The sequence below is a fragment of the Leucopleurus acutus genome, assembly GCF_964270905.1.
Source record: "Leucopleurus acutus genome assembly, chromosome: 2".
In the NCBI taxonomy this organism is placed as follows: Eukaryota; Metazoa; Chordata; class Mammalia; order Artiodactyla; family Delphinidae; genus Leucopleurus; species Leucopleurus acutus.
The window spans coordinates 191,322,411-191,336,706 of record NC_139143.1 but is presented as its reverse complement, the minus strand read 5'-3'; positions in this window follow the sequence as shown (position 1 = coordinate 191,336,706).

Here is a 14,296-nt window from a genome sequence, read left to right as displayed (position 1 = left end):
AGGACTGGACGGGAACGAGGACTCGGGAACGAGGACTCGGGAAGCTTAATTAGAAAGAGACTGCCACTGCCATCACAACAGGGCCCTGAAACCAGCCCTTTGAGGAGTGAGCATGGTAATGCTAGTGTGTTCAGCACAAGGCAATTTTAATATCTTTGTTGAAAAAAAACCTTTTTCAAAAAACTAGGGTACTTTAAAAATACACACTTATGTTCAAATATATAAAAACATCTCCCATAGGCTGACGTGTAATTTTTGAAAGATAACCTGGGTTCAGAGCAGACCTGGCACTTTGCAAGGCACTGGGCTCTGGGGACACTGCCCCGAGTAGCCACCAGGGGGCAGAGGAGCCCATGGCCCCTCGGGAGGAAACAGCATCCCCTCCTCTCCCCATGGGCACCCAAAGAGAAAGGCTATATATTCAGGCAAGAATTTAAAAAAATGATTCTTTAGTATCACATTTCCTAAGAATAGTGCTGCATTATATATTGTGCCCAAACTCACAGATGCTTCAAGAAAGTGGTTTGGTTTTTGAAGACGGCTACAACTGCCCCGAGGGCCCAGGGGAACCTGCAGCCCCGAGTGCATGGCGCACGGTCTCAGATGCTGAACCAGCCTTCGCTCTGCTCACCACACAGAAGAGGAGCTGCTCAGGGCGGGAGCTGCAGCTTCCGGCCAGTTTACGAGGCCCAATTCCTGCCCCGCGTTCTTCCCAGGACCCCCGCGGAGGAGACCCTGCCAGAAGGACGTCCCTCACTCACCAGGCCCAGGCTCCAAACAGAGCAGCAATGCCGACCTCTGCCTCCTGGCTCTGACATCATGTCCTAAGCAATCCCGTTACCCCAGTAACGAAACACACTCGGTCTCCAAAGGATAAGGTCACCAAAGGTCCCGTCTCTCTCAGCATCGGGTACGTGGGGACGGGCTGTCAGATCTCAGGCAGGGCCCCGGGTTCGAGCCGCGCCGTGGCTCATGGTGCTTCTGTCTTGACCGCACGGGCCTCGATCGCCTCATGCCGAAGGTCCATGGCTGACCGGCTCCACCAGGGCTGCTGTGAGGCTGCGGCCACCTGGAGTGTCCCGACGAGCAGCTCTCCGGTGACCGCGGGAGCTTCTTCCCTTGGACAGAGTGTGTTTAAGCAGAGTTAGGGCGAAAACCTAGACCCCAAGCAGGGACAGGACATTCCTTCTTTGTCTGGGTCCACGGGGACACGGAGAGGTCACGGGCCTCCTGGGCTGGTGCGCCGGGGAGGCCCACAGACTCTTCTTGACACACCCCTCCCCCGGGGTCATCCGGTCTCCCTCCCCAGCCACTTTCTTCAGGGACACCTGAAATTCACCCGACCCCAGGAACGTGGAGTAACTATCGTGTCACAGGCTTCAGAGCTAAAACATTTCTGATGACGCTTCAGGCAACGGGGTATATTCACACAACCCTAAAGGGACACTTACAGGACGACACCTAAAATACATGCACTGCCAATGATTATTTCAAACAAACAACTTTGGGGACTTCCCTGTGGTCCAGCAGTAAAGAATCCGCCTTCCAATGCGGAGGATGTGGGTTTGATCCCTGGTTGGGGAACTGAGATCTCACGTGCCGCGGGGCAACTAGGCGGCATGAGGATGGAGGGGGGATGAGGGCCAAGAGCACAGACGACTCACGGCTTCACTCCAACAGGACGAGAGACGGGCCGTAGAGCTCAGGGCCAAGCAGAACAGGACTTCTTGAGAGCCAGCAGTGCGACACAGCACGACAAGCCCCCCCATGCCGGAGCCCCAGACGTGCTGTCCCAGGCGGGCGCTGGTCTCCCACACGCGCGGCTCCCGCACACCTGCTCAGCCAGCCGGCTGGGGAGCAGACGTCACCTCAGTCCTGGCCCAAACACGCACACGGGTGAGCCTCGTGGGTGTCACCTACCACGTACGTTTCCAGTGAGGTCTGGAGAGACCAGGACCCCGACCACAGCCATGGGCTGACCCTCTGGCCCCCCTCCCTGCCCCATCTCCTGCGGTTCAGGGTGACACAGCTGAGCCTGGCCCCCCAGGGTGCCTCGCTGTCGCTGCCTCAGTCCCTGACCGGGCCCTTCTTCCCGCCCCCCCTCCGACGTCTGACCAGCTCTTACTGTGCGCGTCCGCTGCACTGGTGGCCCCGATGTCCCCACCTCCCTCGGGACTGCCCAAGGGTACTCACACCCTCGGGCAGTCCCCGGCCCTGGGACCTGCCACAACCCACAGAACGCCGCGGAAATGGTGCCGCGCCAGCTCAGGGCCCAAGCCTTGAGAGGCCCAGCTGCTTCCACTCTTGTGCCCTTGGGGGCCCTGAGATGCCGTCAGAAGTGGGGTCACCCTGCCGGGGAGACCCGAGGAGGGGCTGCCCTGAGACCACACAGAAGAGAACCCACGTGGGGCTTCCCTGGTGGCGCAGTGGTTGAGAGTCCGCCTGCCGATGCAGGGGACACGGGTTCGTGCCCCGGTCTGGGAGGATCCCACATGCCGCGGAGCGGCTGGGCCCGTGAGCCATGGCCGCTGAGCCTGCGCGTCCGGAGCCTGTGCTCCGCAACGGGAGAGGCCACAACAGTGAGAGGCCCGCGTACCAAAAAAAAAAAAAAAAGAGAGAGAGAACCCACGTGATTGCAAGGCAGTTGCCGGCAGGGCACCAGCCAGCTGACTGCATTCGCTGGGGAGCCCACGGGGAAGACCAGCAGAAGGGGCCCCGCTCAGGGGCGAGCGGCGCGTAGGCGCGTATCGCGGCTTCAGAGCATCCTAGGCCCCGCCCCCGCCCCCGCCTGCCCGGGATGCTGCCCACAGCGCCTCTGCGCGCCCCGCCGGCTGCCCTTTCCCTCGGACACGGGCCTCTGCCCCCTCAGAGGCTGCACACAGCCTGTCTCACGGCGGGGGCTGGAGGAACGTTTACTGAAAGAACGAATCTCTCAGTTCACAGGTGTGACACCTCTATTAACAGAGCCTCTGGGGAGCAGCTGACGAGTGCAGTGCGGTCACCCGGCTCAGCCGCGACCCCTCGAAACCGTTTTTATGCATCATGTCCCGCATCACTTTACTCGCTCCTCAAATGGGGGGCTGGGGGCTGTGGCGTCCTGTACAGGGTCACCAACTGGGGCTACAGCCCAGATGCTGGGGGGAGGACCTTGCGAGGAAAGCCGCACTCTCACCCGGGCAGGGGAGGCTCCCCAGGGCAAACATGGATTCTCCAGGCAACGCGCTGACAATGTCCACGTCAATGTCCACGTCAATGTCCACGTCAATGTGCACGTCAATGTCCACGTCATGCACGGCAACGCTGTAGAAAATCCTACCTGGACACAAGGGGGAGCCCCCCTGGCATCCGGAGCGTGGCTACGGGCGCTCCCCACCGTGGGTCCCCGACCTGACGTCCTCAGGAAACCCGGAGAGGCTCCTGGGTACAGACTGCTGACGGCAGTGACCTGATGGACCCTCCCCGGGGCATGGCCATCTCGGACCTTCTTGTGCAGGAACTGGAGAGCCGGGTCAGAGGACCTGGAAGGCAAGGACGGACACCAGGCAGCCCCGTCCCCACTGCCCATCTACTGGAGAAGTGCATCTGGCCAGCTTGGCTCTGGGCCACGGCCCTCAAAACCTTCCCAAACACGTACATTCTGATGGGCTATTAACAGCCCTGTCCATGGGGTGCAGCAAGGCGGCAGGCAGCACGCCAGCCACTTTACTTAAATCCCAACCCCATCCTTTCTGCATCCGGATGTTCCAAACCCTGTGTGGTCTCCGGGATGAGATACAGGCTGCTGACTTCGGTAGCTGCCCCCATTTCAGATCGTGAGCTCCTGGGAGCAAAGGCCTTTCTGCTTCTCCCCCAGTTACACCAGCATGGCTTCTGGCAATGAGGAAACACTTGCTACACTCTGGTCCAGCAGCAATCAGGTGACCTGAAGTATGTGCATCTCGAGGAAGACAGAATCGGCCCCAGAGGGCAGCCCACAGTCGCAACACAGGCTTGGACTGTGGCTGGACTCCCCCCACCCACCCCCCAGAAGTCTGCTTTTCTCCTGTGTGACAGCCTCCTACTACCGGGTCTCTTCCTTCCTTTCTTTTCTTTCTTTCCTTTCTTCCTTCCTTTCTTTCTTTCTTTCTCTTTCTTTCTTTCTTTCTTTCTTTCTTTCTTTCTTTCTTTCTTTCTTTCTTTCTTTCTTTCTTTCTTTCTTTCCTTTTCTTTTTCTTTCTTTCTTTCTTTCCTTTTCTTTTTCTTTCTTTCTTTCTTTCTTGCTTTCTTTCTTTCTTTCTTTCCTTTTCTTCCTTCCTCCCTCCCTCCCTCCTCCCCTCCCTTTCTTTTCTTTCTTTCTTTCCTTCCTTCTTTCTTTTTCTTTATTCCTCCCTCCCTCCCTCCCTCCTTTCTTTCTTTCTTTCTTTCTTTCTTTCTTTCTTTCTTTCTTTCTTTCTTTCTTTCTTTCTTTCTTTCTTTCTTTCTTTCTTCCTTCCTTCCTTCCTTCCTTCCTTCCTTTCTTTCTTCTCCTTCCTCCCTTTCGACTGTGCCATGCAGCATGCGGGATCTTAGTTCCCCAACCGGGGATCGAACCCACAGCCCCTGCAGTGGAAGCATGGAATCTTAACCACTGGACTGCCAGGGAAGTCCCTACCAGGTCTCTTTAGAACAAGTAATAGCCAAACAAAAAAGTCAATAATTATATCTATCCCTCACTCCTGGAAATGAGAATCTCATTTAGAAATTGCAGGTTAGTATTTTTTAAAAAGTACTATGAGTATTTCACATAATTTTATTTTAAACATTTAAAAATCGCTAGGAGGATGCTCTTATTTGTAAAATACACAGACCAGAGGCCTGCTGCACCTGTCAGCCTCTTCGAAGCTGGACCCTGCCATCTGCCCGTCCAAGCAGGGCAGGCTCTCGCAGAGCACGCCCTTCCCTGGAGATCGCAAGCAGGGAAGCAAGGGTCACAGCACGGAGAGTGGAAGGCCACAGACTGGAACCCCAGCCTGCTTTTCTCTACAGCCACAGACCACCCTGGGCTGGGCAGCTGTCATCCAGAGCCTTATTCCTGGTGAGCGAAGTTGGGCACACTGCTTTAACAGGACAGGACAAGGCAGGGGAAAAATTACATCCACCTCAAAATTTGTAAATGCAGATGTAATTTCTATCAGTATTTCTCAAACTTGAATAAGATACAGACAACTTGAAAAAGAAATTCTCATGAATTCCCAACATTGACAAATTATTTTAAATATAACCTACATAACATAAAACCAGGCACTAATTCCTCTTTTTTCAAAAAATATTTTTAAAATTTATTTATTTTATTTATTCTTTTTTTTTTTTTTTGTGGCTGCGTTGGCTCTTCGTTGCTGTGCACGGGCTTTCTCTAGTTGAGGCGAGCGGGGGCTACTCTTCGTTGCGGCGTGCAGGCTTCTCATTGCGGTGGCTTCTCTTGTTGTGGAGCACGGGCTCTAGGTGCACGGGCTTCAGTAGTTGTGGTACGTGGGCTTCAGTAGTTGTGGCTTGCGGGCTCTAGAGTGCAGGGTCAGTAGTTGTGGCGCACGGGCTTAGTTGCTCCACGGCATGTGGGATCTTTCTGGACAAGGGCTCAAACCCATGTCCCCTGAGTTGACAGGCAGATTCTCAACCATTGCACCACCAAGGAAACCCCACTAATTCCTCTTATATAATTAAATTAAAACTATTCTATAAACTAAACATAATATTACAAAACCAACTAAATCCAAATAAACATCTCTCTGATGTGCAGATGCTCTGCCCCTGCAGAGTGGCTGTCATTCTGCCAGCGTCCACAGGGGATTTCAATGGAGGAACTCCTGACTGAGGCCTCCGACTCCCTGCTGCTTTTCTCCATTCAAACTGCTGCAGGTGCTTCCCTGGGGCCAAGGGCACCACTTACAACAGAATCCCAAGACAATGAAAGTCTATGTCTTTTTTTTTTTTTTTTTCCTGCGGTATGCGGGCCCTCACTGTTGTGGCCTCTCCCGTTGTGGAGCACAGGCTCCGGACGCGCAGGCTCAGTGGCCATGGCTCACGGGCCCAGCCACTCCGTGGCATGTGGAATCCTTCCGGACCAGGGCACGAACCCGCGTCCCCTGCATCGGCAGGCGGACTCTCAACCACTGTGCCACCAGGGAAGCCCAAAGTCTATGTCTGATGCCAGCATGTTGATAGACTCAACAGCCTGGACACTGAGATTATGTCATTATTGGCTACAAAGTGGTCACCCAGAGCAATGACAAGAACTAACATTTGTGCCTGAGCACTTACTGCTAAGGGGGCGCTGCTGACACAGGGACCAGCTTCCTTTTCTGTAATGCGGCCGAGGGTGAGAAAGGCACCCAGGGTCACACGACTCTCGGGACCGAGCCAGGGTGGGACCCTGCAGAGTGGCTTGAATCTGTGGCCCCTATGGATGACCAAATGTGGTCTCATTTTCTGAGATCACCAAAGTGCAAATGCCGAATGATGAACCTCTGAGGACGATGCCAGGCCTCAAAGAGAAGCACCCAGCATGAGATGCACAGAGGCCCATTTTGTAGGTGAACATTCCTGTCCCCAGAATGGGCCAGGAAGTCAGTCCCAGGGGTGGGGACACTTCTGGGAGAAGCATTATCTGTGGCCTTAAGCAAGGATCCCTGAAACGTTCCTAAAACTTCTTTTCCACAAGCAACTGTCAGCCTGTGGTTCCTGAATAAAAGTTTATGACTTCAGAGCCTTAACTCAGCTCCTTTTGTAGAATACTGAAATCTTCAGCTTAGGAAGTTACAGTGACCTTGCTTCTATCTTAAGAGACAAGGGTTGGCAAACCAGAGCTGGTCTCTGTTTTGGACAGCCTGGGGCGCTGAGAATGCTTTTCACGTTAAAGAGAAATGAGTGCCTATTCTACACAAACACTTCCAGAAAAAGTGAAGAGGGGAACACACCCAACTCATTCCATGGGGCAAGCATTACCCTGAAACCAAAACCAGTTAAAGATATTACCAAAAAACAACAACAACAACTATAGAGGAATACCTCTCATGAATGCAGACAAAAATTCTTTAAAAATTTAGCAAATGGAATCCAAAAATGTATAAAAAAGGGTAATACAGCAGGATCCAGTGGGCTTATCCCAGGAATGCAAGGCTGGTTCGACATTAGATCAATCATCCATGATCTCAACTGGTGCAGAAAATGCACTTGACAAAATTCAGCCTCCAGTCCTGATGAAAACTCTCAGCAAAGTGGGAACAGAAGGCAATTATCTCAACCTGATAGAGCTTACAGCTGGCACCGTACCCATGGTGAAAGGCAGAATGCTTCAGCCCTAAGGCTGGGCACAAAAGGAGGCTCTCATCACTCCTATCCTACATCACATGGCAGGTCCTTGCTAGTGCAATTAGGCAAGAAAAAGAAGCACACTGGCTAGAAAGGAGGAAAACTGTCTCTATTCACAAACAACACGGTTGTCAACACAGAAGATCACAGAGAATCCACAACAAAGGAAGGGAAACAAGTGAGTTTAGTAAGATCACAGAATTCAAGGTCAGTTATACAAAAATCAATTGTACTTCTATATACTAGCGATGAAAAACTAAAAATGGAAAATAAAAAAGTACCATCTGCAACAGCACCAAAAATTCTAACAAAACACGCATAAGATCTGAACACTGAAAAGTACACAACAGTGATGAAAGTAATCAAAGACGACCTAGCTAAATGCAGAGATAGGTCATGACCCACTATCATGAAGATGTCAACTCTCCCCAGACTGATCTACAAATTTGAGGCAATTTCAATCAAAATGCTAACAGGATTTTTGCTGTAGAAACCAGCAAGGTGATTCTAAAATTTACATGGAATGGGAAAGGATCTAGAATAAGCAAAACAACGTTGAAAGTGAACAAGTTGGAGGGCTCAGGCTACCTCATTTCACTCCGACTTACTGGACAGCTGTAGTAATCAAGATACTGTGGTGTTGGGGAAGGAATAGGCAAATGGATCAAAGGACCAGAAGAGAGATGAATTTTTGACGAAAGTACAGAGACAACTCTGGGGAGAAAGGAGTCACTTCCAGAGCATCCCAGCATCTGTTGCCAGTTTGCCATCAAGGTGACTATGGTGGCAGAGCCTTCCCAACCAGGTGTCCTGACCCCAGATCATGGGCAGCCTCCTGCTTCTTTGCCTTCCTGGATGCGGCGGAGGTGAGTTCTGAGGTCACTCCACCCAGAGCAGCAGTCACTAATCCTTCCAATGATTGTTCTTTATACTAAGTCTCCTGATGCTTAGGATATCTGCTTTCTATACTAACCCCTGAACGACACAAAGACCAAAAATGATTGGGAGTCTGGAAGAGATACTTGCAAATGCATGTTCATGGCAGCGTTATTCACAAGAACCAAGATGTGGAATCAACCCAAGTGCCCAATGATGGACGCCATTTGGATAAACAAAATGTGGTCCATCCATACAATGGGATATTATCCAGCCCTAAAAAGGAACGAATATCTGATCACAACTTGAACACAAGCAGCCCCTCTCTATTTAAAGAGCTTTCTGGAAAGCCAATGACTCCTTCTGCATGGCTGGGAAATGTCTTAGCTGGGTTAATCCGGGCCAGGCATAAAACCAGGGCTCTGTTTACAGAAAGCAAGTGATATCGGATAAGCAGCTGCCCTTTGGTGATCAGTTCCTATTTCTAGATTTTGAATGCAGGATGCATTCATGGGTCACAGCTGAGTAAAAATAAAGGTGAAGACAAAATATCTTGGGTCAGGGGCTAATCTCCAAGGGGGCAGAGATCTCGTTTTCACCCCACTGTCCCTAGATCCAAAACAAGCCTGGTGTTTTTTTAACTGGCTGACCTTAAGTATTTACTGAATTAAAGTTTGAAAATAAGCTGGAATGTTCTCAGTTTTTAACTGCATTTTTCATCAGAAAGTCTTAAAAGCCAGAAATGATACTCATTCATTCGACCAAATACTCCTACATGCCAGGCATGCTTTAAGTGCCCTGAGGCTGGGTAATGAGGTCTGGAGAGCATCTTGCACTGAATATTGCTGACAGGGTGTAATTGTTATGGGTTGAATCCTTTCTTCTAAAAAATTCACATGTTGAAGTCCTAACCCCCAGGACCTGTGAATGTGATCTTATTAGGAAATAGGGTCATTGCAGATGTAAATGGTTGAGTTAAGATGAAGTTACACTGGAGTAGGGTGGGTCTCTAGTCCAACAAGACTGGTGTCCTTAGAAAAGGGGGAAATTTGGACACAGACACGCACACTGGGAAACGCCGTGTGAAGGGGAAGCAGAGATGGGGATGATGCTTCTAAGAAGCCAAGGAGGGCCAAGGAGGGCCAAGAATCACCAACAAACCACGAGAGGCTAGGAGAGAGGCCTGGAAGTGTCCCCTCCACAGCCTCAGAAGGAACCAGCCCTACCGACATCTTGATTGTGGACTTCTGGTCTCCAGAACTGAGAGAGAATAACTCTCTGCTGTGTAAGCCCAGTCTGTGATGCTGTGATGCGGCAGCCCCAGGAAACCAGTACAGTAATACCTGCCACTGGGGATTCTGGCTCCATCCTAGAGCTCTGACACCTTCTTAATGGTCCTCTATCATGAGAAGCGCAGGCCTCAAGGATCTGGCCTCTGTTGCTCTTGAATAAGCCAACCTCACTTTCACCCTCAGCTGATGAACTGCTTGCTCTGCGGGGGACACTCTTCTCCACCTTTCTGCTTTCTGCCTCTATGAGTTTGACGACACTAGGGACCTCCTATAAGTGCAATCATGCGGTATTCATCCTTCTGTGACTGACTCACTTCACTCAGCGTCATGTCTTCATAGTTCATCTTTGTTGTAGCAGGTGTCAGAACTTCCTTCTTTTTAAGGCTGAACAATATTCCATTGTATGGAGGGACCACATTTTGCTTATTCATTCGTCAGTGGACACTTGGGTTGCTTCTACCTTTTGGCTGTTGTGAGTAAAGCTGCCATGACACAGGCATGCAAATATCTTCTGCACATTTTCGTCCCTCCCAAAGTGATTAGGATTCTATTTGAGCTCTACCTTAACAAAGAGCCAATCCTGCTGTCCATCTTTTCTTATGACCTCTGGGTTGCAGAGAGAAAGGACTGAGTGGGTCTGGTTTTTCTTCGTATCTCCACTGGGAGCACTGAGCCTGGCACACGGGAGATATACTTTGTTGTCATGGGAGAGGAAGGATGACAGGAAACTTGCTGAGGGCTCGCAGAGATTAGGGGAAATATGGTGTGTTAAGCACTTTGCTGATCTCGCACATTTTATTGGTGGATTTTTGGTGTGAATCTGTAAAAATGAAATTGCTTATTACTGCATCATGTGAAAATGTCTCCATGGATTCTCAGTAAATGTGAAGACCACGTCTAGGATACACTGACTTACGATACAGGCCACGCAGCAGGGATGAATTACATTTCTGGAGGCACCAGAAGAGAAGCAGGGAGCCCTTCTCAAGAGAGTCTGAACAGTTACAAGAGGCATGGACTGTTGCCAGTGGTGAAACCTAGGCTTCATGTGGCCACCCCAGGAGTGTGACAGTTTATGCCACCTCCGAATAGAGTCCGGGGCAGAGAGAAAGCCAGAAGACACAGAGCAGAGAAGAAGATAATCCAGCAGCGGTGGGAAGTGAAAAACTGCTTGGAGAACAGGAAGCACCCGGACCTGATGAATGGGAATCAGCTCCCCAGGCAACTCTCAAGCAGAGAGTCAGGGAGGGGCCGTTATGCTCATCTGCCTGAAAAGCTCACTTGCCCCCTATCCACCTGGCCTAAGCCCTCCCATCCTTCAGGACTCTCCTTCCACGTGCCTCCTACAGGAAGCTCTTCAGGATCCTCCTTGCTCCGCTCACCCCCAAGACGGTGGGAGGCCCCTCTTAGGGGTGAGCGTGGACTCTCAGGCCCACCCCCATCACAGCTCTGTTCACGCCCTTCTGGGTCCACGGGATCTGGTTCCCCATGATGGCCAATCTTCATTTGTTTCCTGGGGCCACCATAATAAAGTACTACAGACTGGGGGGCTTAAACAACAGGAATTTATTCCCTCACAGTTCCGGAGGCCAGAAGTCGAAAATCAAGGTAGGGCTGTGCTCCCTCTGAAGCCGGAGGGTCCTCCCTTGCTTCTCCCTAGTTCTGCTGCCAATAGTTAGTGTTCCCTGTGGTCACATCACTCCAACCCTTCATCTTCACGTGGCCTCTTCCCTCTGCATCTGTGTCTAAATTCCCTTTTTTATAAGGACACCAATCCCATGGGGCTAGGGCCCACCCTAATGACCTCATTTTAACATGACCACCTCTGTAAAGACCCCATCTCCAAATCAGGTCACTTTCTGAGGTCCTGAGGGTTAAAGACTTTTAACATATCTTTCTGGGTGGGACACAACTCAGCCCAGAACAGTAGGTCTGCATTTCCCCACCCGCTTTGTGATCAGGCATGGCCAGCTGACCAGCCTCGGTCTGTAAGATGTGAGCTTCAGGAAGAGGCATCACTTCCAGGCCAAAACGTTGCTCGCCGACATGAGACCTCAGAGTCCCTCGTTCCTGCATCTGTGATCCAGATGCCAGTGACAGAGGCAGAGCCTCCAGCATCCTGGGTCCCTGACTAACTGCAATGGACAGAGACTCTCCTGGACCAAACAGGCTCCTCCAAGCCCTCTTCTCGACTAGGCTCCACCTTGGCCTCTCATGTCCATCCTTTTTGAGCCCAGTTTTAGCAAGAATCCTGCTAAGTTCAGTTTAGCCGGAATCCCCTGACCCTTGGCATCCGATCAAATTCCGCTTTCCCTGACCTTTCCCGTCTGAGCCCTCGTATTTGAGTCCTTAGCCTGCCTTTAGCAAGAGTCCTGTTAGGCCAGTTTAGTAAGAATCCCCCTACTGTTTTTTTTTTTTTAAGTCTTTATTGAATTTGTTACAATATCGCTTCTGTTTTATGTTTTGGATTTTTGGCCACGAGGCATGTGGCATCTTAGCTCCCCGACCAGGGATCGAACCTGCACCCCCTGCACTGGAAGGCGAAGCTTTAACCACTGGACTGCCAGGGAAGTCCCAGAATCCCCCTACTCTTGATGTCTCCTCCTAGGAATTTTCCATCCACTGACCTCCTCACTCTGCCATTGGTTAAAAATCCCCTGCTGTCTTTGCCGTATTGGGAGTTGAACTCAATCTCTCTCTCTTACTGCAATAGTCTTGAATAAAGTCTTCCTTATTGTTTTAACAAGTGTAGGAGTAATTTTTCTTTAACACAATCAGTGGTGTGCCTGCAAGGCCCTACATCGGACAGCTAGCACAAGTAAGAAAAAAAAGTTTGTGTGTTCAGCCCCTGAGATGGGAGTTTGCTGAATGTCACAGCATAACTTGGTCTATCTCAATGATTCCATAGTGTCCTTGGGGTCTAGGACAGTGCCTGGCACTTGGAAGACATTCAATAAGTGAGAATAAATGAAAAAACCAAAGGTGCCAAAGAGATAGAGAGGCAAATGTAAAACTAATTTGCTTTATGACCTCCTTGGTATCCAAATTGCTAACAGTGATCCTGATGAAGGCTGCATTAATGACTATTATTACATAGGTCAACATGATTAATCAGCACTTTTGTTCACATTCTTAATTACTTAGGCAATCCAAATCCCTCTAAGACAGACAAAAAGATGATGATGATGGTGATGATGGTGATGATGGTGATGGTGATGGTGATGATGGTGATGGTGACGATGATGGTGATGGTGACAATGACGGTGATGGTGATGGTGGTGATGGTGATGGTGGTGATGGTGATGATGGTGATGGTGATGGTGAGCATGATGAAAATAATGATCATAAATAACAATAGCTAATCTTTACTGACTATATGCCATGCACTATGCTAACTCTTTACATATATTTCCTAATAAATCCTCACAACTCTATGAGATAGGTAAAATTTTTTTTTTTTTTTTTTTTTTTTTGTGGTACACGGGCCTCTCACTGCTGTGGCCTCTCCCACTGCTGAGCACAGGTTCCGGACGTGCAGGCTCAGCGGCCATGGCTCACGGGCCCAGCCGCTCCGTGGCATGTGGGATCTTCCCGGACCGGGGCACGAACCCGTGTCCCCTGCATCGGCAGGCAGACTCTCAACCACTGCGCCACCAGGGAAGCCCCGAGATAGGTATAATTTTTATCCCCATTTTAGAGATGAGCAAATTGGCCCAGGGAGGGGAAGTAACTTGCCCAAGGGCATGCAGCTACTAATAACATTGGAGCTGGGATGTGAACTCAAGCAGTCAGGCTCCGGAGCTGCATTCTAACTGCCTTGCTGTACTGCCTTGGACCCAATCAAAACAGAACCTGGTACATATATGAGGGATAAATAACAAGTTCCTACTGTATAGCACAGGGAATTATAGTCAATATCCTGTGACAAACCATAGTGGAAAAGAATATGGAAAAGAATATATATGTATAACTGAGTCGCTTTGCTTTACAGCGGAAATTAACACAACGTTGTAAATCAACCATACTTCAATAAAAATTTTTAGAAAGTCTGTGCTACTACAGGGTAGCTCATAACATTATATTTTAAAATATTATAAACCATGTTAATGAAAGCATGATCTTAGTAAATTAAATGCTTAATGATATAAAAAACAATAACAAAATCCAACAACAGCAGAAGCCAGAATGTGGTGCATCACACTGGTAACTCTTGGACATCCTGTCCAGAAGCCACCCAATTGGACGAAGGGCAATGTAGGCAGGGCTGTTCAGAATATGGACCCCACAGTCAGGTGACCAGGGTGTGGGTCCCAGCTCTGCCCCTGACTCGCTGTGTGACATTGGGCGGGTTCTGTAAACTCTCTCTTCTTCAGTGTCTTCATCTGTAGAATGGGATCATACTAGTACCTACATCGTTGAGAAATATATGAGTTAATGTCTATAAAGCACAATTAAAAATTACCCTAGGAATCCTAGGTGTGAAGGAAAGATAAATGCTTCCTCATCAATTTCAATAGCAAACAGCCTGAGTCACCAGAACCCCTGAGACATACTTACCTAAGGGCTCAGCATGTTTACAATGTCTGCCCCACACTGACTCTTTTTCTTCAAAGGTAAATGGGAGCAGAAGGATTCCTTGCTGATGAAGGTAGCCTAGCTGCTAAGTCACCATGCCCCTCGAAGCCAACACCTGTCAACAGGGGAAGAAGGAAAACAAGTATATTCTGCATGGCTCCCTGCAGCTGCCCACTCATTTGATATCTCTCAGGATTATACTGTGAAGTATTTTTCAGCATTCAATA